At 45.1% G+C, this 18,792-nt stretch overlaps 35 non-coding genes across 35 annotated transcripts; 18 read left to right on the forward strand and 17 right to left on the reverse strand.

Annotated features, from left to right (window-relative positions):
• The first annotated feature begins 631 nt into the window (after positions 1-631).
• On the forward strand, positions 632-705 carry trnam-cau (transfer RNA methionine (anticodon CAU)). The gene has a single exon. It is a non-coding gene; the product is annotated as a tRNA-Met (tRNA).
• A 93-nt stretch (positions 706-798) lies between these two features.
• trnae-cuc (transfer RNA glutamic acid (anticodon CUC)) lies at positions 799-870 on the forward strand. Its single transcript has one exon. It is a non-coding gene; the product is annotated as a tRNA-Glu (tRNA).
• Positions 871-1,932: 1,062 nt separating this feature from the next.
• trnam-cau (transfer RNA methionine (anticodon CAU)) lies at positions 1,933-2,006 on the forward strand. Its single transcript has one exon. It is a non-coding gene; the product is annotated as a tRNA-Met (tRNA).
• A 93-nt stretch (positions 2,007-2,099) lies between these two features.
• On the forward strand, positions 2,100-2,171 carry trnae-cuc (transfer RNA glutamic acid (anticodon CUC)). The gene has a single exon. It is a non-coding gene; the product is annotated as a tRNA-Glu (tRNA).
• A 1,062-nt stretch (positions 2,172-3,233) lies between these two features.
• trnam-cau (transfer RNA methionine (anticodon CAU)) lies at positions 3,234-3,307 on the forward strand. Its single transcript has one exon. It is a non-coding gene; the product is annotated as a tRNA-Met (tRNA).
• A 93-nt stretch (positions 3,308-3,400) lies between these two features.
• On the forward strand, positions 3,401-3,472 carry trnae-cuc (transfer RNA glutamic acid (anticodon CUC)). The gene has a single exon. It is a non-coding gene; the product is annotated as a tRNA-Glu (tRNA).
• Positions 3,473-3,558: 86 nt separating this feature from the next.
• Positions 3,559-3,645, reverse strand: trnay-gua (transfer RNA tyrosine (anticodon GUA)). The gene is given in 2 exon segments: positions 3,559-3,594; positions 3,609-3,645. It is a non-coding gene; the product is annotated as a tRNA-Tyr (tRNA).
• Positions 3,646-3,727: 82 nt separating this feature from the next.
• Positions 3,728-3,800, reverse strand: trnar-acg (transfer RNA arginine (anticodon ACG)). Its single transcript has one exon. It is a non-coding gene; the product is annotated as a tRNA-Arg (tRNA).
• A 216-nt stretch (positions 3,801-4,016) lies between these two features.
• On the reverse strand, positions 4,017-4,099 carry trnal-cag (transfer RNA leucine (anticodon CAG)). Its single transcript has one exon. It is a non-coding gene; the product is annotated as a tRNA-Leu (tRNA).
• Positions 4,100-5,103: 1,004 nt separating this feature from the next.
• Positions 5,104-5,177, forward strand: trnam-cau (transfer RNA methionine (anticodon CAU)). Its single transcript has one exon. It is a non-coding gene; the product is annotated as a tRNA-Met (tRNA).
• Positions 5,178-5,270: 93 nt separating this feature from the next.
• Positions 5,271-5,342, forward strand: trnae-cuc (transfer RNA glutamic acid (anticodon CUC)). Its single transcript has one exon. It is a non-coding gene; the product is annotated as a tRNA-Glu (tRNA).
• An 86-nt stretch (positions 5,343-5,428) lies between these two features.
• trnay-gua (transfer RNA tyrosine (anticodon GUA)) lies at positions 5,429-5,515 on the reverse strand. Its single transcript is given in 2 exon segments — positions 5,429-5,464; positions 5,479-5,515. It is a non-coding gene; the product is annotated as a tRNA-Tyr (tRNA).
• An 82-nt stretch (positions 5,516-5,597) lies between these two features.
• On the reverse strand, positions 5,598-5,670 carry trnar-acg (transfer RNA arginine (anticodon ACG)). Its single transcript has one exon. It is a non-coding gene; the product is annotated as a tRNA-Arg (tRNA).
• A 209-nt stretch (positions 5,671-5,879) lies between these two features.
• trnal-cag (transfer RNA leucine (anticodon CAG)) lies at positions 5,880-5,962 on the reverse strand. Its single transcript has one exon. It is a non-coding gene; the product is annotated as a tRNA-Leu (tRNA).
• A 1,004-nt stretch (positions 5,963-6,966) lies between these two features.
• trnam-cau (transfer RNA methionine (anticodon CAU)) lies at positions 6,967-7,040 on the forward strand. Its single transcript has one exon. It is a non-coding gene; the product is annotated as a tRNA-Met (tRNA).
• Positions 7,041-7,133: 93 nt separating this feature from the next.
• Positions 7,134-7,205, forward strand: trnae-cuc (transfer RNA glutamic acid (anticodon CUC)). Its single transcript has one exon. It is a non-coding gene; the product is annotated as a tRNA-Glu (tRNA).
• Positions 7,206-7,291: 86 nt separating this feature from the next.
• On the reverse strand, positions 7,292-7,378 carry trnay-gua (transfer RNA tyrosine (anticodon GUA)). Its single transcript is given in 2 exon segments — positions 7,292-7,327; positions 7,342-7,378. It is a non-coding gene; the product is annotated as a tRNA-Tyr (tRNA).
• An 82-nt stretch (positions 7,379-7,460) lies between these two features.
• On the reverse strand, positions 7,461-7,533 carry trnar-acg (transfer RNA arginine (anticodon ACG)). The gene has a single exon. It is a non-coding gene; the product is annotated as a tRNA-Arg (tRNA).
• A 209-nt stretch (positions 7,534-7,742) lies between these two features.
• trnal-cag (transfer RNA leucine (anticodon CAG)) lies at positions 7,743-7,825 on the reverse strand. Its single transcript has one exon. It is a non-coding gene; the product is annotated as a tRNA-Leu (tRNA).
• A 1,004-nt stretch (positions 7,826-8,829) lies between these two features.
• Positions 8,830-8,903, forward strand: trnam-cau (transfer RNA methionine (anticodon CAU)). Its single transcript has one exon. It is a non-coding gene; the product is annotated as a tRNA-Met (tRNA).
• A 93-nt stretch (positions 8,904-8,996) lies between these two features.
• On the forward strand, positions 8,997-9,068 carry trnae-cuc (transfer RNA glutamic acid (anticodon CUC)). The gene has a single exon. It is a non-coding gene; the product is annotated as a tRNA-Glu (tRNA).
• A 1,062-nt stretch (positions 9,069-10,130) lies between these two features.
• Positions 10,131-10,204, forward strand: trnam-cau (transfer RNA methionine (anticodon CAU)). Its single transcript has one exon. It is a non-coding gene; the product is annotated as a tRNA-Met (tRNA).
• Positions 10,205-10,297: 93 nt separating this feature from the next.
• On the forward strand, positions 10,298-10,369 carry trnae-cuc (transfer RNA glutamic acid (anticodon CUC)). Its single transcript has one exon. It is a non-coding gene; the product is annotated as a tRNA-Glu (tRNA).
• An 86-nt stretch (positions 10,370-10,455) lies between these two features.
• trnay-gua (transfer RNA tyrosine (anticodon GUA)) lies at positions 10,456-10,542 on the reverse strand. The gene is given in 2 exon segments: positions 10,456-10,491; positions 10,506-10,542. It is a non-coding gene; the product is annotated as a tRNA-Tyr (tRNA).
• An 82-nt stretch (positions 10,543-10,624) lies between these two features.
• Positions 10,625-10,697, reverse strand: trnar-acg (transfer RNA arginine (anticodon ACG)). The gene has a single exon. It is a non-coding gene; the product is annotated as a tRNA-Arg (tRNA).
• A 153-nt stretch (positions 10,698-10,850) lies between these two features.
• trnam-cau (transfer RNA methionine (anticodon CAU)) lies at positions 10,851-10,924 on the forward strand. Its single transcript has one exon. It is a non-coding gene; the product is annotated as a tRNA-Met (tRNA).
• Positions 10,925-11,017: 93 nt separating this feature from the next.
• On the forward strand, positions 11,018-11,089 carry trnae-cuc (transfer RNA glutamic acid (anticodon CUC)). The gene has a single exon. It is a non-coding gene; the product is annotated as a tRNA-Glu (tRNA).
• An 86-nt stretch (positions 11,090-11,175) lies between these two features.
• On the reverse strand, positions 11,176-11,262 carry trnay-gua (transfer RNA tyrosine (anticodon GUA)). Its single transcript is given in 2 exon segments — positions 11,176-11,211; positions 11,226-11,262. It is a non-coding gene; the product is annotated as a tRNA-Tyr (tRNA).
• Positions 11,263-11,344: 82 nt separating this feature from the next.
• On the reverse strand, positions 11,345-11,417 carry trnar-acg (transfer RNA arginine (anticodon ACG)). The gene has a single exon. It is a non-coding gene; the product is annotated as a tRNA-Arg (tRNA).
• A 209-nt stretch (positions 11,418-11,626) lies between these two features.
• Positions 11,627-11,709, reverse strand: trnal-cag (transfer RNA leucine (anticodon CAG)). The gene has a single exon. It is a non-coding gene; the product is annotated as a tRNA-Leu (tRNA).
• A 592-nt stretch (positions 11,710-12,301) lies between these two features.
• trnar-acg (transfer RNA arginine (anticodon ACG)) lies at positions 12,302-12,374 on the reverse strand. The gene has a single exon. It is a non-coding gene; the product is annotated as a tRNA-Arg (tRNA).
• Positions 12,375-13,249: 875 nt separating this feature from the next.
• trnam-cau (transfer RNA methionine (anticodon CAU)) lies at positions 13,250-13,323 on the forward strand. Its single transcript has one exon. It is a non-coding gene; the product is annotated as a tRNA-Met (tRNA).
• A 93-nt stretch (positions 13,324-13,416) lies between these two features.
• Positions 13,417-13,488, forward strand: trnae-cuc (transfer RNA glutamic acid (anticodon CUC)). The gene has a single exon. It is a non-coding gene; the product is annotated as a tRNA-Glu (tRNA).
• An 86-nt stretch (positions 13,489-13,574) lies between these two features.
• trnay-gua (transfer RNA tyrosine (anticodon GUA)) lies at positions 13,575-13,661 on the reverse strand. The gene is given in 2 exon segments: positions 13,575-13,610; positions 13,625-13,661. It is a non-coding gene; the product is annotated as a tRNA-Tyr (tRNA).
• An 82-nt stretch (positions 13,662-13,743) lies between these two features.
• Positions 13,744-13,816, reverse strand: trnar-acg (transfer RNA arginine (anticodon ACG)). The gene has a single exon. It is a non-coding gene; the product is annotated as a tRNA-Arg (tRNA).
• Positions 13,817-18,792: the final 4,976 nt, after the last annotated feature.

Below are 18,792 nucleotides of genomic sequence, written 5' to 3' on the forward strand. Positions count from 1 at the left end.
CGCGATGAATCCATTTAAATTGTTACACTTTGTTTGTATGTTCAGTAGATTTTACTTCAAAAAAAGAACATTGACCGCTTTAATTGAACAGCCCTGATTTATGGTAAGGGCTATGTGTATGGCTTCATTATCCCAAGGAGTTTCCGTCCCTTTACCTGTTTCATAAAAAAGTGAACCCTACAGTCATTTAAACTAAGTCCTGCTCCTTATGCGATGCACTAATTGCGCTTTCACAACTCATATGAAATTGATGAATCAGATTTAATGAAAAGTTTTGTGTTTTGTATTTTGTGGTTGTTGTTACTTTTATTTTTATAAAACATTGAATACTGAAATGTCAGGCTATTCTGTCACTGAAAACGGTCAGACCAGAGTTGCTCCACTGCGTCCGGCGGACGCTGCAAAAGAATTTAGCGGACAGCGATTTCCTGTTTTCTCAGATTGCATCACAAGCATGGTCACAAGCAAGAATATCCATTCTTAGAACTCCCCGCAGCCTGTTTATATGTGCAGCTCCCTTCCAAAACAAATGTTTGGCCGAAACCAAATGGACAGCTTCCCTGTTATATCAACAAAAGGCCTAGTCTTTTCACTTTTAACCTTTGCTGTTTACTTAAACATGCCGTGGTACGCCTCGTTGGCGCAGTTTGGCAGCGCGTCAGTCTCATAATCTGAAGGTCGTGAGTTCGAGCCTCACACGGGGCAGCGTGGTGGGAAATTCTTTTGAACTGACAGACTGGCTCTATTAAGGCGACACATCTTTCCGCATCCGACGTAGGAACGTTCACGAGCGGGTGCTCCCTGGTGGTCTAGTGGCTAGGATTCGGCGCTCTCACCGCCGCGGCCCGGGTTCGATTCCCGGTCAGGGAATGCGCTTTTGGACACCCTCTGGCTGTTTTCGTGGGACGTTGAAAAAACAATAACCTTTGAAGGTCTCCAAGGCTTAAAGAGACGCTTCCTTCGAGCCGGATTCGAACCGGCGACCTAAGGATGACCAGTGAGATGCACACAGGCCATTTAGAAATAACGTACCGCAAGGAGCGCGATTCCCAGATAGAGGGGACCTTTCCTCCTCACTTTTCGACACTTCACTCTTCGATTTGATGCTTATTCATAAACCATGAGGTCTTGTTTCTATTTTTTGCAAGAATTATATATTTTAAACCAATTGCATTAATGATCAGCCTGTTAAGAGCATTTCCTAATGAACACTGTTTTAATTGGGAAGATAATTTAGAATCTGTTCTGGTATAAATGGCAGGGAACGGATGCATTTTTAGTAGCTTTGTCAGTAATTTGCTCGCGATGAATCCATTTAAATTGTTACACTTTGTTTGTATGTTCAGTAGATTTTACTTCAAAAAAAGAACATTGACCGCTTTAATTGAACAGCCCTGATTTATGGTAAGGGCTATGTGTATGGCTTCATTATCCCAAGGAGTTTCCGTCCCTTTACCTGTTTCATAAAAAAGTGAACCCTACAGTCATTTAAACTAAGTCCTGCTCCTTATGCGATGCACTAATTGCGCTTTCACAACTCATATGAAATTGATGAATCAGATTTAATGAAAAGTTTTGTGTTTTGTATTTTGTGGTTGTTGTTACTTTTATTTTTATAAAACATTGAATACTGAAATGTCAGGCTATTCTGTCACTGAAAACGGTCAGACCAGAGTTGCTCCACTGCGTCCGGCGGACGCTGCAAAAGAATTTAGCGGACAGCGATTTCCTGTTTTCTCAGATTGCATCACAAGCATGGTCACAAGCAAGAATATCCATTCTTAGAACTCCCCGCAGCCTGTTTATATGTGCAGTTCCCTTCCAAAACAAATGTTTGGCCGAAACCAAATGGACAGCTTCCCTGTTATATCAACAAAAGGCCTAGTCTTTTCACTTTTAACCTTTGCTGTTTACTTAAACATGCCGTGGTACGCCTCGTTGGCGCAGTTTGGCAGCGCGTCAGTCTCATAATCTGAAGGTCGTGAGTTCGAGCCTCACACGGGGCAGCGTGGTGGGAAATTCTTTTGAACTGACAGACTGGCTCTATTAAGGCGACACATCTTTCAGCATCCGACGTAGGAACGTTCACAAGCGGGTGCTCCCTGGTGGTCTAGTGGCTAGGATTCGGCGCTCTCACCGCCGCGGCCCGGGTTCGATTCCCGGTCAGGGAATGCGCTTTTGGACACCCTCTGGCTGTTTTCGTGGGACGTTGAAAAAACAATAACCTTTGAAGGTCTCCAAGGCTTAAAGAGACGCTTCCTTCGAGCCGGATTCGAACCAGCGACCTAAGGATGACCAGTGAGATGCACACAGGCCATTTAGAAATAACGTACCGCAAGGAGCGCGATTCCCAGATAGAGGGGACCTTTCCTCCTCACTTTTCGACACTTCACTCTTCGATTTGATGCTTATTCATAAACCATGAGGTCTTGTTTCTATTTTTTGCAAGAATTATATATTTTAAACCAATTGCATTAATGATCAGCCTGTTAAGAGCATTTCCTAATGAACACTGTTTTAATTGGGAAGATAATTTAGAATCTGTTCTGGTATAAATGGCAGGGAACGGATGCATTTTTAGTAGCTTTGTCAGTAATTTGCTCGCGATGAATCCATTTAAATTGTTACACTTTGTTTGTATGTTCAGTAGATTTTACTTCAAAAAAAGAACATTGACCGCTTTAATTGAACAGCCCTGATTTATGGTAAGGGCTATGTGTATGGCTTCATTATCCCAAGGAGTTTCCGTCCCTTTACCTGTTTCATAAAAAAGTGAACCCTACAGTCATTTAAACTAAGTCCTGCTCCTTATGCGATGCACTAATTGCGCTTTCACAACTCATATGAAATTGATGAATCAGATTTAATGAAAAGTTTTGTGTTTTGTATTTTGTGGTTGTTGTTACTTTTATTTTTATAAAACATTGAATACTGAAATGTCAGGCTATTCTGTCACTGAAAACGGTCAGACCAGAGTTGCTCCACTGCGTCCGGCGGACGCTGCAAAAGAATTTAGCGGACAGCGATTTCCTGTTTTCTCAGATTGCATCACAAGCATGGTCACAAGCAAGAATATCCATTCTTAGAACTCCCCGCAGCCTGTTTATATGTGCAGTTCCCTTCCAAAACAAATGTTTGGCCGAAACCAAATGGACAGCTTCCCTGTTATATCAACAAAAGGCCTAGTCTTTTCACTTTTAACCTTTGCTGTTTACTTAAACATGCCGTGGTACGCCTCGTTGGCGCAGTTTGGCAGCGCGTCAGTCTCATAATCTGAAGGTCGTGAGTTCGAGCCTCACACGGGGCAGCGTGGTGGGAAATTCTTTTGAACTGACAGACTGGCTCTATTAAGGCGACACATCTTTCCGCATCCCGCGTAGGAACGTTCACGAGCGGGTGCTCCCTGGTGGTCTAGTGGCTAGGATTCGGCGCTCTCACCGCCGCGGCCCGGGTTCGATTCCCGGTCAGGGAATGCGCTTTTGGACACCCTCTGGCTGTTTTCGTGGGACTTTGAAAAAACAATAACCTTTGAAGGTCTCCAAGGCTTAAAGAGACGCTTCCTTCGAGCCGGATTCGAACCAGCGACCTAAGGATGACCAGTGAGATGCCTACAGTCCTCCGCTCTACCAACTGAGCTATCGAAGGCCCGGATACCGTCTATCGTCTGAGCTATTTTTGGGCCTTGTCAGCGGAAGCCCTCGTGGCACGAAAAGGAGCTGAGGAGCAACGAGCCAGCCAGGAGTCGAACCTAGAATCTTCTGATCCGTAGTCAGACGCGTTATCCATTGCGCCACTGGCCCTCTTTGAGGACACACACGAAAAACGCAGATCGAGAACAGGCAAAGGGGCTGAAAGAACCCACGCTCTCTGGAACAAACCTGTGCCTGGTAATCAAGATTACTTACAACTTCAAAGCAGATGTGGATTGGAACCCTTACACTGTCTGACTTAAATTAGCGCACGGCCGTTTCCATGTAAAGCCGAGCCTGGAGTCTCCAGTGTGACATGCAAAGCAATGTCAGAAGTGGGATTCGAACCCACGCCTCCAGAGGAGACTGCGACCTGAACGCAGCGCCTTAGACCGCTCGGCCATCCTGACAGTGTGGGCGTTCGGCCTCTCAGCAATCGTGCACCCACCACTTTCGGAATGGACCCTTAAATGCAGCCGTTCAATGGCACACAGGCCATTTAGAAATAACGTACCGCAAGGAGCGCGATTCCCAGATAGAGGGGACCTTTCCTCCTCACTTTTCGACACTTCACTCTTCGATTTGATGCTTATTCATAAACCATGAGGTCTTGTTTCTATTTTTTGCAAGAATTATATATTTTAAACCAATTGCATTAATGATCAGCCTGTTAAGAGCATTTCCTAATGAACACTGTTTTAATTGGGAAGATAATTTAGAATCTGTTCTGGTATAAATGGCAGGGAACGGATGCATTTTTAGTAGCTTTGTCAGTAATTTGCTCGCGATGAATCCATTTAAATTGTTACACTTTGTTTGTATGTTCAGTAGATTTTACTTCAAAAAAAGAACATTGACCGCTTTAATTGAACAGCCCTGATTTATGGTAAGGGCTATGTGTATGGCTTCATTATCCCAAGGAGTTTCCGTCCCTTTACCTGTTTCATAAAAAAGTGAACCCTACAGTCATTTAAACTAAGTCCTGCTCCTTATGCGATGCACTAATTGCGCTTTCACAACTCATATGAAATTGATGAATCAGATTTAATGAAAAGTTTTGTGTTTTGTATTTTGTGGTTGTTGTTACTTTTATTTTTATAAAACATTGAATACTGAAATGTCAGGCTATTCTGTCACTGAAAACGGTCAGACCAGAGTTGCTCCACTGCGTCCGGCGGACGCTGCAAAAGAATTTAGCGGACAGCGATTTCCTGTTTTCTCAGATTGCATCACAAGCATGGTCACAAGCAAGAATATCCATTCTTAGAACTCCCCGCAGCCTGTTTATATGTGCAGTTCCCTTCCAAAACAAATGTTTGGCCGAAACCAAATGGACAGCTTCCCTGTTATATCAACAAAAGGCCTAGTCTTTTCACTTTTAACCTTTGCTGTTTACTTAAACATGCCGTGGTACGCCTCGTTGGCGCAGTTTGGCAGCGCGTCAGTCTCATAATCTGAAGGTCGTGAGTTCGAGCCTCACACGGGGCAGCGTGGTGGGAAATTCTTTTGAACTGACAGACTGGCTCTATTAAGGCGACACATCTTTCCGCATCCGACGTAGGAACGTTCACGAGCGGGTGCTCCCTGGTGGTCTAGTGGCTAGGATTCGGCGCTCTCACCGCCGCGGCCCGGGTTCGATTCCCGGTCAGGGAATGCGCTTTTGGACACCCTCTGGCTGTTTTCGTGGGACGTTGAAAAAACAATAACCTTTGAAGGTCTCCAAGGCTTAAAGAGACGCTTCCTTCGAGCCGGATTCGAACCAGCGACCTAAGGATGACCAGTGAGATGCCTACAGTCCTCCGCTCTACCAACTGAGCTATCGAAGGCCCGGATACCGTCTATCGTCTGAGCTATTTTTGGGCCTTGTCAGCGGAAGCCCTCGTGGCACGAAAAGGAGCTGAGGAGCAACGAGCCAGCCAGGAGTCGAACCTAGAATCTTCTGATCCGTAGTCAGACGCGTTATCCATTGCGCCACTGGCCCTCTTTGAGGGCACACAGGAAGAACGCAGATCGAGAACAGGCTAAGGGGCTGAAAGAACCCACGCTCTCTGGAACAAACCTGTGCCTGGTAATCAAGATTACTTACAACTTCAAAGCAGATGTGGACCTTACACTGTCTGACTTAAATTAGCGCACGGCCGTTTCCATGTAAAGCCTAGCCTGGAGTCTCCAGTGTGACATGCAAAGCAATGTCAGAAGTGGGATTCGAACCCACGCCTCCAGAGGAGACTGCGACCTGAACGCAGCGCCTTAGACCGCTCGGCCATCCTGACAGTGTGGGCGTTCGGCCTCTCAGCAATCGTGCACCCACCACTTTCGGAATGGACCCTTAAATGCAGCCGTTCAATGGCACACAGGCCATTTAGAAATAACGTACCGCAAGGAGCGCGATTCCCAGATAGAGGGGACCTTTCCTCCTCACTTTTCGACACTTCACTCTTCGATTTGATGCTTATTCATAAACCATGAGGTCTTGTTTCTATTTTTTGCAAGAATTATATATTTTAAACCAATTGCATTAATGATCAGCCTGTTAAGAGCATTTCCTAATGAACACTGTTTTAATTGGGAAGATAATTTAGAATCTGTTCTGGTATAAATGGCAGGGAACGGATGCATTTTTAGTAGCTTTGTCAGTAATTTGCTCGCGATGAATCCATTTAAATTGTTACACTTTGTTTGTATGTTCAGTAGATTTTACTTCAAAAAAAGAACATTGACCGCTTTAATTGAACAGCCCTGATTTATGGTAAGGGCTATGTGTATGGCTTCATTATCCCAAGGAGTTTCCGTCCCTTTACCTGTTTCATAAAAAAGTGAACCCTACAGTCATTTAAACTAAGTCCTGCTCCTTATGCGATGCACTAATTGCGCTTTCACAACTCATATGAAATTGATGAATCAGATTTAATGAAAAGTTTTGTGTTTTGTATTTTGTGGTTGTTGTTACTTTTATTTTTATAAAACATTGAATACTGAAATGTCAGGCTATTCTGTCACTGAAAACGGTCAGACCAGAGTTACTCCACTGCGTCCGGCGGACGCTGCAAAAGAATTTAGCGGACAGCGATTTCCTGTTTTCTCAGATTGCATCACAAGCATGGTCACAAGCAAGAATATCCATTCTTAGAACTCCCCGCAGCCTGTTTATATGTGCAGTTCCCTTCCAAAACAAATGTTTGGCCGAAACCAAATGGACAGCTTCCCTGTTATATCCACAAAAGGCCTAGTCTTTTCACTTTTAACCTTTGCTGTTTACTTAAACATGCCGTGGTACGCCTCGTTGGCGCAGTTTGGCAGCGCGTCAGTCTCATAATCTGAAGGTCGTGAGTTCGAGCCTCACACGGGGCAGCGTGGTGGGAAATTCTTTTGAACTGACAGACTGGCTCTATTAAGGCGACACATCTTTCCGCATCCGACGTAGGAACGTTCACGAGCGGGTGCTCCCTGGTGGTCTAGTGGCTAGGATTCGGCGCTCTCACCGCCGCGGCCCGGGTTCGATTCCCGGTCAGGGAATGCGCTTTTGGACACCCTCTGGCTGTTTTCGTGGGACGTTGAAAAAACAATAACCTTTGAAGGTCTCCAAGGCTTAAAGAGACGCTTCCTTCGAGCCGGATTCGAACCAGCGACCTAAGGATGACCAGTGAGATGCCTACAGTCCTCCGCTCTACCAACTGAGCTATCGAAGGCCCGGATACCGTCTATCGTCTGAGCTATTTTTGGGCCTTGTCAGCGGAAGCCCTCGTGGCACGAAAAGGAGCTGAGGAGCAACGAGCCAGCCAGGAGTCGAACCTAGAATCTTCTGATCCGTAGTCAGACGCGTTATCCATTGCGCCACTGGCCCTCTTTGAGGGCACACAGGAAGAACGCAGATCGAGAACAGGCTAAGGGGCTGAAAGAACCCACGCTCTCTGGAACAAACCTGTGCCTGGTAATCAAGATTACTTACAACTTCAAAGCAGATGTGGACCTTACACTGTCTGACTTAAATTAGCGCACGGCCGTTTCCATGTAAAGCCGAGCCTGGAGTCTCCAGTGTGACATGCAAAGCAATGTCAGAAGTGGGATTCGAACCCACGCCTCCAGAGGAGACTGCGACCTGAACGCAGCGCCTTAGACCGCTCGGCCATCCTGACAGTGTGGGCGTTCGGCCTCTCAGCAATCGTGCACCCACCACTTTCGGAATGGACCCTTAAATGCAGCCGTTCAATGGCACACAGGCCATTTAGAAATAACGTACCGCAAGGAGCGCGATTCCCAGATAGAGGGGACCTTTCCTCCTCACTTTTCGACACTTCACTCTTCGATTTGATGCTTATTCATAAACCATGAGGTCTTGTTTCTATTTTTTGCAAGAATTATATATTTTAAACCAATTGCATTAATGATCAGCCTGTTAAGAGCATTTCCTAATGAACACTGTTTTAATTGGGAAGATAATTTAGAATCTGTTCTGGTATAAATGGCAGGGAACGGATGCATTTTTAGTAGCTTTGTCAGTAATTTGCTCGCGATGAATCCATTTAAATTGTTACACTTTGTTTGTATGTTCAGTAGATTTTACTTCAAAAAAAGAACATTGACCGCTTTAATTGAACAGCCCTGATTTATGGTAAGGGCTATGTGTATGGCTTCATTATCCCAAGGAGTTTCCGTCCCTTTACCTGTTTCATAAAAAAGTGAACCCTACAGTCATTTAAACTAAGTCCTGCTCCTTATGCGATGCACTAATTGCGCTTTCACAACTCATATGAAATTGATGAATCAGATTTAATGAAAAGTTTTGTGTTTTGTATTTTGTGGTTGTTGTTACTTTTATTTTTATAAAACATTGAATACTGAAATGTCAGGCTATTCTGTCACTGAAAACGGTCAGACCAGAGTTGCTCCACTGCGTCCGGCGGACGCTGCAAAAGAATTTAGCGGACAGCGATTTCCTGTTTTCTCAGATTGCATCACAAGCATGGTCACAAGCAAGAATATCCATTCTTAGAACTCCCCGCAGCCTGTTTATATGTGCAGTTCCCTTCCAAAACAAATGTTTGGCCGAAACCAAATGGACAGCTTCCCTGTTATATCAACAAAAGGCCTAGTCTTTTCACTTTTAACCTTTGCTGTTTACTTAAACATGCCGTGGTACGCCTCGTTGGCGCAGTTTGGCAGCGCGTCAGTCTCATAATCTGAAGGTCGTGAGTTCGAGCCTCACACGGGGCAGCGTGGTGGGAAATTCTTTTGAACTGACAGACTGGCTCTATTAAGGCGACACATCTTTCCGCATCCGACGTAGGAACGTTCACGAGCGGGTGCTCCCTGGTGGTCTAGTGGCTAGGATTCGGCGCTCTCACCGCCGCGGCCTGGGTTCGATTCCCGGTCAGGGAATGCGCTTTTGGACACCCTCTGGCTGTTTTCGTGGGACGTTGAAAAAACAATAACCTTTGAAGGTCTCCAAGGCTTAAAGAGACGCTTCCTTCGAGCCGGATTCGAACCAGCGACCTAAGGATGACCAGTGAGATGCACACAGGCCATTTAGAAATAACGTACCGCAAGGAGCGCGATTCCCAGATAGAGGGGACCTTTCCTCCTCACTTTTCGACACTTCACTCTTCGATTTGATGCTTATTCATAAACCATGAGGTCTTGTTTCTATTTTTTGCAAGAATTATATATTTTAAACCAATTGCATTAATGATCAGCCTGTTAAGAGCATTTCCTAATGAACACTGTTTTAATTGGGAAGATAATTTAGAATCTGTTCTGGTATAAATGGCAGGGAACGGATGCATTTTTAGTAGCTTTGTCAGTAATTTGCTCGCGATGAATCCATTTAAATTGTTACACTTTGTTTGTATGTTCAGTAGATTTTACTTCAAAAAAAGAACATTGACCGCTTTAATTGAACAGCCCTGATTTATGGTAAGGGCTATGTGTATGGCTTCATTATCCCAAGGAGTTTCCGTCCCTTTACCTGTTTCATAAAAAAGTGAACCCTACAGTCATTTAAACTAAGTCCTGCTCCTTATGCGATGCACTAATTGCGCTTTCACAACTCATATGAAATTGATGAATCAGATTTAATGAAAAGTTTTGTGTTTTGTATTTTGTGGTTGTTGTTACTTTTATTTTTATAAAACATTGAATACTGAAATGTCAGGCTATTCTGTCACTGAAAACGGTCAGACCAGAGTTGCTCCACTGCGTCCGGCGGACGCTGCAAAAGAATTTAGCGGACAGCGATTTCCTGTTTTCTCAGATTGCATCACAAGCATGGTCACAAGCAAGAATATCCATTCTTAGAACTCCCCGCAGCCTGTTTATATGTGCAGTTCCCTTCCAAAACAAATGTTTGGCCGAAACCAAATGGACAGCTTCCCTGTTATATCAACAAAAGGCCTAGTCGTTTCACTTTTAACCTTTGCTGTTTACTTAAACATGCCGTGGTACGCCTCGTTGGCGCAGTTTGGCAGCGCGTCAGTCTCATAATCTGAAGGTCGTGAGTTCGAGCCTCACACGGGGCAGCGTGGTGGGAAATTCTTTTGAACTGACAGACTGGCTCTATTAAGGCGACACATCTTTCCGCATCCCGCGTAGGAACGTTCACGAGCGGGTGCTCCCTGGTGGTCTAGTGGCTAGGATTCGGCGCTCTCACCGCCGCGGCCCGGGTTCGATTCCCGGTCAGGGAATGCGCTTTTGGACACCCTCTGGCTGTTTTCGTGGGACTTTGAAAAAACAATAACCTTTGAAGGTCTCCAAGGCTTAAAGAGACGCTTCCTTCGAGCCGGATTCGAACCAGCGACCTAAGGATGACCAGTGAGATGCCTACAGTCCTCCGCTCTACCAACTGAGCTATCGAAGGCCCGGATACCGTCTATCGTCTGAGCTATTTTTCGGCCTTGTCAGCGGAAGCCCTCGTGGCACGAAAAGGAGCTGAGGAGCAACGAGCCAGCCAGGAGTCGAACCTTGAATCTTCTGATCCGTAGTCAGACGCGTTATCCATTGCGCCATTGGCCCTCTTTGAGGGCACACAGGAAGAACGCAGATCGAGAACAGGCAAAGGGGCTGAAAGAACCCACGCTCTCTGGAACAAACCTGTGCCTGGTAATCAAGATTACTTACAACTTCAAAGCAGATGTGGATTGGAACCCTTGGTACATGCCGTGGTACGCCTCGTTGGCGCAGTTTGGCAGCGCGTCAGTCTCATAATCTGAAGGTCGTGAGTTCGAGCCTCACACGGGGCAGCGTGGTGGGAAATTCTTTTGAACTGACAGACTGGCTCTATTAAGGCGACACATCTTTCCGCATCCCGCGTAGGAACGTTCATGAGCGGGTGCTCCCTGGTGGTCTAGTGGCTAGGATTCGGCGCTCTCACCGCCGCGGCCCGGGTTCGATTCCCGGTCAGGGAATGCGCTTTTGGACACCCTCTGGCTGTTTTCGTGGGACTTTGAAAAAACAATAACCTTTGAAGGTCTCCAAGGCTTAAAGAGACGCTTCCTTCGAGCCGGATTCGAACCAGCGACCTAAGGATGACCAGTGAGATGCCTACAGTCCTCCGCTCTACCAACTGAGCTATCGAAGGCCCGTATACCGTCTATCGTCTGAGCTATTTTTGGGCCTTGTCAGCGGAAGCCCTCGTGGCACGAAAAGGAGCTGAGGAGCAACGAGCCAGCCAGGAGTCGAACCTAGAATCTTCTGATCCGTAGTCAGACGCGTTATCCATTGCGCCACTGGCCCTCTTTGAGGGCACACAGGAAGAACGCAGATCGAGAACAGGCAAAGGGGCTGAAAGAACCCACGCTCTCTGGAACAAACCTGTGCCTGGTAATCAAGATTACTTACAACTTCAAAGCAGATGTGGACCTTACACTGTCTGACTTAAATTAGCGCACGGCCGTTTCCATGTAAAGCCGAGCCTGGAGTCTCCGGTGTGACATGCAAAGCAATGTCAGAAGTGGGATTCGAACCCACGCCTCCAGAGGAGACTGCGACCTGAACGCAGCGCCTTAGACCGCTCGGCCATCCTGACAGTGTGGGCGTTTGGCCTCTCAGCAATCGTGCACCCACCACTTTCGGAATGGACCCTTAAATGCAGCCGTTCAATGGCACACAGGCCATTTAGAAATAACGTACCGCAAGGAGCGCGATTCCCAGATAGAGGGGACCTTTCCTCCTCACTTTTCGACACTTCACTCTTCGATTTGATGCTTATTCATAAACCATGAGGTCTTGTTTCTATTTTTTGCAAGAATTATATATTTTAAACCAATTGCATTAATGATCAGCCTGTTAAGAGCATTTCCTAATGAACACTGTTTTAATTGGGAAGATAATTTAGAATCTGTTCTGGTATAAATGGCAGGGAACGGATGCATTTTTAGGAGCTTTGTCAGTAATTTGCTCGCGATGAATCCATTTAAATTGTTACACTTTGTTTGTATGTTCAGTAGATTTTACTTCAAAAAAAGAACATTGACCGCTTTAATTGAACAGCCCTGATTTATGGTAAGGGCTATGTGTATGGCTTCATTATCGAAGGCCAGGATACCGTCTATCGTCTGAGCTATTTTTGGGCCTTGTCAGCGGAAGCCCTCGTGGCACGAAAAGGAGCTGAGGAGCAACGAGCCAGCCAGGAGTCGAACCTAGAATCTTCTGATCCGTAGTCAGACGCGTTATCCATTGCGCCTCTGGCCCTCTTTGAGGGCACACAGGAAGAACGCAGATCGAGAACAGGCAAAGGGGCTGAAAGAACCCACGCTCTCTGGAACAAACCTGTGCCTGGTAATCAAGATTACTTACAACTTCAAAGCAGATGTGGACCTTACACTGTCTGACTTAAATTAGCGCACGGCCGTTTCCATGTAAAGCCGAGCCTGGAGTCTCCAGTGTGACATGCAAAGCAATGTCAGAAGTGGGATTCGAACCCACGCCTCCAGAGGAGACTGCGACCTGAACGCAGTTTGTATGTTTTGTTTGTATGTTCAGTAGATTTTACTTCAAAAAAAGAACATTGACCGCTTTAATTGAACAGCCCTGATTTATGGTAAGGGCTATGTGTATGGCTTCATTATCCCAAGGAGTTTCCGTCCCTTTACCTGTTTCATAAAAAAGTGAACCCTACAGTCATTTGAACTAAGTCCTGCTCCTCATGCGATGCACTAATTGCGCTTTAACAACTCATATGAAATTGATGAATCAGATTTAAAAGTTTTGTGTTTTGTATTTTGTGGTTGTTGTTACTTTTATTTTTATAAAACATTGCATACTGAAATGTCAGGCTATTCTGTCACTGAAAACGGTCAGACCAGAGTTGCTCCACTGCGTCCGGCGGACGCTGCAAAAGAATTTAGCGGACAGCGATTTCCTATGTTTTCTCAGATTGCATCACAAGCATGGTCACAAGCAAGAATATCCATTCTTAGAACTCCCCGCAGCCTGTTTATATGTGCAGTTCCCTTCCAAAACAAACGTTTGGCCGAAACCAAATGGACAGCTTCCCTGTTATATCAACAAAAGGCCTAGTCTTTTCACTTTTAAACATTGCTGTTTACTTGCACATGCCGTGGTACGCCTGGTTGGCGCAGTTTGGCAGCGCGTCAGTTTCATAATCTGAAGGTCGTGAGTTCGAGCCTCACACGGGGCAGCGTGGTGGGAAATTCTTTTGAACTGACAGACTGGCTCTATTAAGGCGACACATCTTTCCGGCTCCCGCGTAGGAACGTTCACGAGCGGGTGCTCCCTGGTGGTCTAGTGGCTAGGATTCGGCGCTCTCACCGCCGCGGCCCGGGTTCGATTCCCGGTCAGGGAATGCGCTTTTGGACACCCTCTGGCTGTTTTCGTGGGACTTTGAAAAAACAATAACCTTTGAAGGTCTCCAAGGCTTAAAGAGACGCTTCCTTCGAGACGGATTCGAACCAGCGACCTAAGGATGACCAGTGAGATGCCTACAGTCCTCCGCTCTACCAACTGAGCTATCGAAGGCCCGAATACCGTCTATCGTCTGAGCTATTTTTGAGCCTTGTCAGCGGAAGCCTTCGTGGCACGAAAAGGAGCTGAGGAGCAACGAGCCAGCCAGGAGTCGAACCTAGAATCTTCTGATCCGTAGTCAGACGCGTTATCCATTGCGCCACTGGCCCTCTTTGAGGGCACACAGGAAGAACGCAGATCGAGAACAGGCAAAGGGGCTGACAGAACCCATGCTCTCTGGAACAAACCTGTGCCTGGTAATCAAGATTACTTGCAACTTCAAAGCAGATGTGGATTGGAACCCTTACACTGTCTGACTTAAATTAGCGCACGGCCGTTTCCATGTAAAGCCGAGCCAGGAGTCTCCAGTGTGACATGCAAAGCAATGTCAGAAGTGGGATTCGAACACACCCCTCCAGAGGAGACTGCGACCTGAACGCTCGGCCATCCTGACAGTGTGGGCGTTCGGCCTCTCAGCAATCGTGCACCCACGACTTTCGGAATGGACCCTCGTTCCTTGGGGGGGATGTTCTTTAAACTAGCATTTAAAGCATTAAATGGTCTAGCTCCCTCTTATTTATCACACCTTTAACTTAATATAGGCCCATTGTTTCTCTTCGGTCATCAAACCAGAGATTACTGTGTATCCCAAACTCTAGGTTACGATATCGGGGTGATCGTGCATTTTGTATTGCTGCCCCCAGACTTTGGAATGCACTGCCCCTTTCCATTAGAACAGCCTCGTCACCTTCCATCTTTAAGTCTCTGATGAAAATATACTTCTTTGACCTGGCTTTCTGTTAGTGATCTTGTGTATGTCTTTTATATATGCTGTCTTTTCTTCTTCTTTTTTTATATAAATTTTAACTCAGTTTAAATGGTGCAGCACATTGGTCAACTTCAGTTGATTTAAATTGTGCTATATAAATAAACGTGACATTTCCACTGAAACTCTGAGAATACTGCTCGCCAGTGATAATGATCTCATGTTGAATTTTTAGTCTGTTGATAATTTTTACATATTTTAAAGCTTGAGGCTGAGAAGTGTTGGGCAGATGAGATTAAAGCACAAATTTCTTTAACTATTATATAACTCTTAAGAGCGTGTTGGGAAAATCACAGACATCAATAATTACCATATTAAACTCAATGACGGTGACAATCAGCAGAATGAAAACTTCCTGCTACAATGCATGCTGGGTAACACCATAATTCAAAACTCATTCATGACTCCCAGCATGCATTGCAGCATGAAGCTTCTTAGTTGGTTCTTACCATTGTTGAGGTTCAAACACTGAGTCTTGATGTATTTAATTGTTGCAATGTTTAAATTTAAAAGACATTTATGATTTCTGTTTGTGTCAGAACAGCTGAATCTCACTCTCGACTATCAAACAAATTGACATATTTCTCATGATTATTCACCCATGATTACTCACACATGAATAACTTTCCATACAAGACGTATTACTCAATATAACAAATGTGCTCTTTACAGGAAACACACAGTTATAGCAGCTAGAGGGAGAGAAGTCAAACACTGTAGAGTCAAGAGCTCAACTAGAGCAAACACTCAGCCACATAATGGTAACATCAAATGACAATCCAGTCACATCTAAACCTCAAAGATCACAATATCACAATAGATCACAATAGTAAGATCACAGTTTGAGCAAACAGTAAGTTTGCTGTGAGGTAACAGTTTGACCTCATCGTGAGTATTCTGAAAGTATTCTGAGATCACCGTGACATCATTGTGTTGAATGGTATTGTTGAGATCTTTTCCCCAGTCTTTTACATTTTTATTAGTTTAGCTGGCTGAAGACGCTTTGGTGGACATAAACTATTTATTAATTCATTGTTAGACATTAGAGCTGCACGATTAATCGTTAAAAGATCCTGATCTCAATTTGAACACCAGACGATCTCATTAATTAAAATCAATTAACTTACACCTCGGTCTAAAATCATAACGCTTCAATATTTGCTGTTGCTGCCGCAGAAGTTAAAATTATTATTATAAGGTATGTAACGACGTCACAAACAGTCTTTTCAAAAGACACACTATCATTATTTCTGTGTCAAATGATCACAGAAGTAACGTTACTGGGATTAAAGCAGAGAGTTGCCAACTCACACGCATGAGACTCGTTTACAAGCTTCTAGGCTCCCAAATTAATCTCACACCAATTAACATACCAACATATAAAGTAAATACAGCCTGACAACAAAACTGTTCTTATGAGTGTCTTTCGGGATTGTGATACAAATGTAGAGTTGAACTAACTACTTATATTCCACATACTATAAGTCTAACTTTACTAGAAAAATTATTTTGGGCTACCGTGTACTTCCTGTGGAAAGGAAGTAGAATAGTCATAGAAACAATAGGTACCTATACACCCTCTGTGCTTGACCCCTAATAAAATACATAATTCTCAATATTACATGGGTTCATGCCACACCCGACTTGAGTTCAGCCCTGATAAATTCAACTAGTTTCTTTCAACAGGACTTTGTCCTATTACCCAGAGCCTCCCACATCAGTATGTTCTAATCCAGGAGCTGAAGACCTGGGACGAGTCACAAACTCACTGCAGAAAGCACTTCAACCGGCATTGACGTAAGTGTGGTCTGGGGTATACAATGATATTAATAGCTGGAGATGGTCTTATCGAGATATATCAAGATATTATTATGGCAACTGTTATGATTTGGCGTGCGATTTGGAGTTCTTCTTTTTTTGCTACGACGGTAAGAGATATTGCACATATCAATAAATGATTGTAGTAGAGTAGGCGGGGCGAGACCGTGGTTCGAGTCCGGTGAGTAATTGTGAATTAGTGCCAGCTGTGCGCACACCGGGCTCGAATCACGTAGGAGATTGGGAGCATATAAAAGGAACGAGTGACCGGACCATCGAAGAGAGAGGACCGGGCCCGAACATGTGTTAAGTTTATATTTATGTTCTTGTGATTTGTATTTATGTTTTGTTTGCCGGCGGTCGGCAGTGAGGGGCCGCCAGCTTTTATTATTTCTGTTATTAAATGTTTAAATGTTTGCCGGTTCCCGCCTCCTTCCTTCCATGTCTGAATCTTATTACAATGATGTTAATGGATGACTATAGATTAACAAAGTTCGGGAGAAGCCAGAGCATATAATTATGACCGGCTGGTTTGCAACCAGCACATAAGTAGACGAAGATTCTTACCTGAAGCCAACTCTAAAGGATTACACATCACAAGAAGGACGTAAGGTATTCAAGGGATCATACGGGTTTGAAACGATGCAGTCACGCAGCAGGGCCGATCCGTGAGGCAACATTTCCAAATTTATCTTCCTGCAGACTCCGGAAGCGATTCCGTATCCCAGCTTGTTTACGTCTTGCAAGTCACCCCGTTCGTTCCCACATGCAATTGCTGCCGGCACGCTCTAGCTCGCTGCTAGACAAACTGTAGGGTTAAGCTACACAATGGGGCATGCACCAGTTACCAGTTGCTTAACCGCAAGATCTCTATGATATCTCGTCTGCCAACCTGAACACAAACGCATCTTGGAATTGCAACGCAGTCACAAAGTTAACTCTAAAATAATTAATTGTTTTTTGACCCACACAGTGCGCACATCAACTTGAAGATACATGAGCACTCCACAAGTCGGCTAGGCTAGGCTGCGCTCCAGGTGAGCCATCGTCGATGCCAGCTGTTCTCCAGTTGGGGGGCAGACGGGACTGTTCCTGCTCCCTCGCACGGCAACCGCCAGCACAGCTCTAGCTGGCCTGCAACAGCACTGTCCGGTCACGTTTAACCACTAAACATCATTCCTCCACCTACCCAAGCACCCGCCTCATGGCCAGCAGATCCACTACTAACAGCCGTCGCTTGCCAGGATGCCGTCACCGGTCTGAGGAAGTTGGCCGCTCCAGCAGAAGCCACAATTCAATTCAATTCAAGTTTATTTATATAGCGCTTTTCACAATGTGTATTGTTTCAAAGCAGCTTTACAGGGGCAAACAGGAAAAACAGAAAAGGTAAAACACAGCACAGTGGATGGTATTTATACAACGAGTAAGATCATTCTAAAAAAAAATATCTAATTTCTAAATAAATAAATAAATGCAGTCTCCTGGTGAGCAGGCCAGCACTGCCCTGCTGTGGCAAGGAACCCAAACTCCAATGATTGATTAATGGAGAAAAAAACCTCGGGAGAAACCAGGCTCAGCCGGGAGGGCCAGATCCCCTCTGACATGTCATAGCTGCTTTTTAGTTTAGCATTTAATATCAAATATTTTAACTTCAGCATTAATAAGACAAATAGTCCGTCTTTGCTCTTGGTTGGGGGTGTATTGGTGTGAGCTGGGATGGTCCGATTGTGATATTTCTCTTGGCTGGTGGTGGAATTTCCTTAGATGGAGCTGGGATGGTCAGTCAGTCTGCAGCTGTAGCTGGCGTAATCTCAAATTGGGGATGGCCATCTGTAGGTCTTCTGGACATAGTGGAACTTCTTCCTACCTCGGGATGGGCATCCCGAGGCAGAGGCGGAAAGAGAATAATTAGCGTAGCTGCTGTTCATTAACTATGCATTAAGTGAAGGCTTGGCTGAAAAGATTTGTCTTTAATCTAGATTTAAATTGGGAGATTGTGTCTGACCCTCGAATAGTATCAGGAAGGCTATTCCAGAGTTTAGGTGCTACGTATGAGAAAGCTTGACCCCTTTGGTGGATTTAGTTATTCTAGGTGTTGTCAAAAGTCCTAAGTTTTGAGATCTTAGAGAGCATCATGGGTTGTAACGTGATAAAAGCTCGGTTAAGTAAGTAGGTGCTAAACCATTCAGGGCTTTGTAAGTAATTAAAATTATTTTAAAATCAATATGATACTTAATGGGGGGCACGGTGGCTTAGTGGTTAGCACGTTCGCCTCACACCTCCAGGGTTGGGGGTTCTGTTTCCCGCTTCCGACTTGTGTGTGTGGAGTTTGCATGTTCTCCCCGTGCCTCGGGGGTTTCCTCCGGGTACTCCGGTTTCCTCCCCTGGTCCAAAGACATGCATGGTAGGTTGATTGGCATCTATGGAAAAATCGTCCGTAGGGTGTGAGTGCGTGAGTGAATGAGTGAGTGTGTGTGCCCTGCGATGGGTTGGCACTCCATC

This window comes from Triplophysa dalaica, chromosome 5 (assembly GCF_015846415.1).
Source record: "Triplophysa dalaica isolate WHDGS20190420 chromosome 5, ASM1584641v1, whole genome shotgun sequence".
Classification (NCBI taxonomy): domain Eukaryota; kingdom Metazoa; phylum Chordata; class Actinopteri; order Cypriniformes; family Nemacheilidae; genus Triplophysa; species Triplophysa dalaica.